A 5,254-nucleotide genomic window follows, 5' to 3' on the forward strand; every position below is an offset into this window, starting at 1 on the left:
AATGTAGAAGTGTACCTTGGATAGCTCGTTTACGTTCATAAATTCACATCTCCTTGCACCAATGAGTCGAACCATTTGTTTAAATATGGACAGTATTGGTTATTATCACCCATTCACGATCTGTATTATGATTTGTATGATTGAATCTTATTTCATATCATCAAGATAATCGAACCGAACATGACATACTCCGTAGCTGCATATGCTTCTGCTATAGACCCTTCAGACCTACTTTATTGCACACATATTTTTTTAGGATACACAAAATCTGCAAATAAAAATAAATTTAAATTTAAAAAATATTTATATCTTATAACTAAATGATAAAGTACGTATAATTTTTTTATCTTTCAATAGGATACATCCATCGATAATGTATCGATCCATCAAAAAAAATTTTTTGGAAGATGAACAGTCAGATGCACCATAACATTAAAAAATAATGATGAAAATTTTTTTCTAACTTACAAAGAATGAGTATGATATCTTTCTCAAATCTCTCAAGTAAGTTAATCTTCAATTTTCGATAACACAGTTCACGAAAAAATACTCCAACTCAATCAATGTAGTTTGAACATCACCATCCAAATAGCCACGCATGATCACAAAAAGCAAACGTTGCATCATCATATGGAATCATAACTATTTATGTCAGAGATATTACCGTCATTGTTTCCAACACACCACGATACGTTTGAAGCGTATGCATCAGAAAACTTTACAATTTTGAACCATCCACAAAATTTTTTTTCCTCACCAAACAGTGAATAACATGCAAGTGGCATAAAAAATCTATCACCTCGATGAGCTAAATGCAACTTCCGATCAATTTTTATTTTTGTAAATCAAGATGAGCTTTTGTACCATCTTTTATTTTCACTGGATGTTCAATACAGTACCGATGATATTATCACAAATATTCTTCTCAATGTGCATTACATCCAGATTATGGTGAAGTAGTAGCTGCTTCCAATATGGTAGTTCGAAAAAGATGCTTCACTTCGTCCAATTTAGTTCAGCTTCAGTATGCTTCCACTTGCAAGTATCCGATATTTTTTTAAATTGGACGTTTTCAATGACTTCAAGTTGTTCTAGAATTTCTGCTCCACTTTACTCCTTAGGTGGCGGACATCGGTCGACTTACCATCAAAACATTGATTATAATGGGTCCTCCAAGAATGATTACCAGGGAGAAACCATCGATGATCAATGAAGCATATTTTCTATCCATGCTTTAAATATAAAGAGGATGCATCTTTTTTGCATATTGAACATAGTGATATCTTTTGGTGCTCCATCCAGATAAGTTTCTATATGCAGAAAAATTATTTATGGTCCATAGAATCAAGCATGTAACTTAAAATTATTTTGACTCGTAGAATCATATGTCTGTACCCCATTTTTTATGGCTCCTTCAAATCATCGATTAAAGATCGTAGATATACATCAATTTCAGATCATCGATGATTTTTTATTTTTTAAAATATTTTTTATCAAAAATAATAAATATATTTTTATTTTTAATATTTTTTATCTAAAAATAATAAATAAATTTTTTAAATATTTTTTATCCCACACCACCAGACTCGACCCCCACGACCCCCGCTCTCACGGTGTCGGTGCCGTCACACACCCCTCACGAGCCACCCCCCACGGCACGCCCCCTCCCCAGTCCTTTTTTCTTTCCTTTTTTTTTTTTTCCCTCCTTTCTCTCTTTCCTTCCTCCCTTCCACTGTCACCCATCCCTCCCCGCCGCCGCCCCCTCCCGGCCCGTCTCTCCTGGTCGCCCCCTCCCTGGCCCCAACTTCGATGCCAGTGACACCCTCCCGGACCCATCTCCGTCGTCGCTGACCGCCCCCTCTCTGGCCCCATCCTGCCCCCCAAGCATCCTGCCCACCTTTCGCCTCAGACCCCCTCCCCGCCGGCGACAACCTCCCCACCGACCGACCCCCTCCTCAGTCCCATCTCTATCGCCGTCGGCCACCTCCTCTCCGACCCCATCCCTCCCTCGGCCCCATCCCGCCCTGCCCCCATTTCCATCCACCCCCACCCTGTCGGCTGATCATGCCTCCCCACCGATTGACCCCTCCCCGACCCCATGGCGCCGCTGGCTGCCCACGGCCCCGTCCACCCGATGGATGGCTCTCCCCCAGTGGCCCGATCAACACAAAAAAAAGTGTTGAAAACCTTACCTCCGATGGACGACGGACGACAGGTGGCACGGATGGCGGACTGCGGCGGCAATGGTGGAGAGGGGCTCACCGACGGGAAGAAGGGGGAGAGCACGGAGAGAGGAGAGCTCAGGGAGGGAGAGGAGAGCTCAGGGAGGGAGAGAGATCGGAGAAAGGAAAGAGGAGAGAGCAGAGAGGGAAGAGGGGAGGGGAGAAAAAAGGTTTCGTGCGGTTTCACATGAAGGGTTGTCGATTTGACGTGCGTTGAAAGTAGAACTATTAGCGACGTAAATTTTCATTGCTAATAACGTTATTAACGATAAAATTAATTTTCATCGTTAATAATTTCTACCAAACAAATATTTCCTACTAAAAATTTTTTATCTCCAAAAAAATTATTGATGATAAAAATTTTTCATCGTTAATAATCTTATTAGCAACGAAAAATGATTTTTGTCGTTAATAATTCCTGCCAAAAACAAAATCCCCACTAAAAAATTTTTCTTTAAAAATTATTAGTGACAAAACAAAAATTTTCATTGTTAATAAAATTATTAGCAATGAAAAAGTTATATTTGTCGCAATAATTCTCCTCAAAAAATACCCATTAAAAAATTAAAAAAAAAATGGCAACGAAAAGTATTTTCATCATTAATAAGTTTATTAGCAACAAAAATTTTATTTTCATCGTTAATAATTCAAAAAAAAATTTTACTAAAAAAATTTTCTCTTTAAAAAAAATTTACCAAAAAAATTATTGGCGACGAAAGATTTCATCGTTAATAATCTTAAGCAATATAAATTTAAATTTCATCGTAAATAATTTCTGTAAAAAAATATTTCTCCACTAAAACTATCTTCTCATGTATATTCATGAATTCTAGCAGCCTTGAGATATGTTCATGCCAATCAGGATTTATGAAGATTGCAGATCTGTGCAGAAGAATGAGATGAATATGAGATAACCATGATATGGATCAATTTGATTCTCCTTGATCACAAAAATAAGGCAAGTTCTCTGATATTCTGATCCAATCAAACATAATTTATAATAAAAAAATCTAACTAATTAGATTTATTTTTTTGATGGCAACACTGCCATGAGTTGATCGAAAGTTTGAATGGATATCCGAACTCAAATTTAATCTGCGAGCAGCTAAGACTCTTGAGATCTGACATAAAATGAGCGTAGTAGAAAGGATAATACCTGCTCAAGAGTATGTCAATCTCAGGATAAATCTTAAATTAGATAGCAATCATAAGAGTTTAGCTAGTTAGAGAGTATCTGTGAAAATAATCATCTCATATCAAGACCATGAATGCATTCTTGAAAAATAATATGAAGGACCAGCAAAGGCCTTCCACATACTTTTCACCTATGTAAATGCAAAAGGAGCATTAAGCAATAAAAATAGAAATAGGAGAATGGTTATAATAAATCAAACAAATAATCTATAATTTTTATATTTTTTAAATTTTAAATTTTTTATTTTTTGAAAGATATATTGATACTGTAAAAACCTATAGAATATTATTCTCTCGAGTTTTTTTCACTGATCTATAGAAAAAAAGCAATATTCCTTGTAAAATAAGAGGAAAGGGGAGAGCATTTAAACTCAAATTCAAAGACAGGATCTAAGCCTTAAAAGTAAACTTATCTTATCATACCATCATGTGAATAATCTTTTTGTGGATTATGTTTTAACGTTTAAAATCCTGTATCATCTTCTTTCTATTTTCTGATCTTAGATTCGATTAGAACTAACAACCTATACAAAATTGAGCAATAAGATAGATTCAGAAAAACTTAGAGACTGATTCCTTTTCACTATCGAAAGTATTTTTTTAAATTTTTAATTTTTAATTATTAATAATAAAATTATATTATTTTAATGAAAATATTCATCAAATAAATTTTCATATTTTAAAATATTATTTTTTTCAAATATTGACAATAAAATATTTCATCGTAAACAATCGATTATTTATGATGAAAATAAAATTTTTATCATAAATAATATACTATTTATGATAAAATATTTTCATCATAAATAATCTATATTTTTAAATTTTTTAAGTTTATTATTTTTTTTGAGATATTGATGATAAAATTTTTTATCATAAATAATGAGCATTTACGATAGAAAGATATTTTTATCATAAATATTCAATTATTTATGATGAAAATATTTTTATCATAAATAATCTATAATTTTTAAATTTTTTATTTTTTTCAAAATATTGGTGATGAAAATTTTTTATCATAAATAATCTAATTTTTATAATAAAAATTATTTTCATCATAAATATTAAATTATTTTTGATGAAATATTTTTATCAGAAATAATCTATAATTTTTAAAATTTTTATTTTTTTAAAATATTGATATAAAAGTTTTTCATCATAAATAATTAGTATTTATGATGAAAATAATTTTTTATCATAAATACTCAATTATTTATGCTGAAAAATTTTCATCGTTAATAATCTATAATTTTTAAATTTTTTAAATTTCTTATTTTTTTAAGATATTGATGATAAAAATTTTTCATCATAAATAATTAAGTATTTATGATAATTTTTTTTTATTGTAAATACTCGATTATTTATGACATAATATTTTTATCATAAATAATCTATAATTTTTTAATTTTTTAATTTTTTTTTCAAAATATTGATGATAAAATTTTTTTATCGTAAATAATCTATATTTATGATAAAATTTTTTTCCATCATAAATATTAAATTATTTTTGATAAAATATTTTCATCAAAAATAATTTATATTTTTTGAATTTTTAAAATTTTTTATTTTTTGAAATATTGATGATAAAATTTTTTTATCGTAAATAATTCAGTATTTGTGACAGAAATAAGGTTTCATCGTAAATATTTATTGTTTACAATGAAAAATTTTATCATCAATAATCTTAAATTTTTGAATTTTTTAAGTTTCTTATTTTTTATAAGATATTGGTGATAAAAATTATTTACGATGTAAAATTTTTAGCATAAATAATCTATAATTTTTAAATTTTTTAACTTTCTTATTTTTTAAAAAAATTTGGTGATGAAAATTTTTTA

This window comes from Elaeis guineensis, chromosome 6, assembly GCF_000442705.2.
Source record: "Elaeis guineensis isolate ETL-2024a chromosome 6, EG11, whole genome shotgun sequence".
In the NCBI taxonomy this organism is placed as follows: Eukaryota; Viridiplantae; Streptophyta; class Magnoliopsida; order Arecales; family Arecaceae; genus Elaeis; species Elaeis guineensis.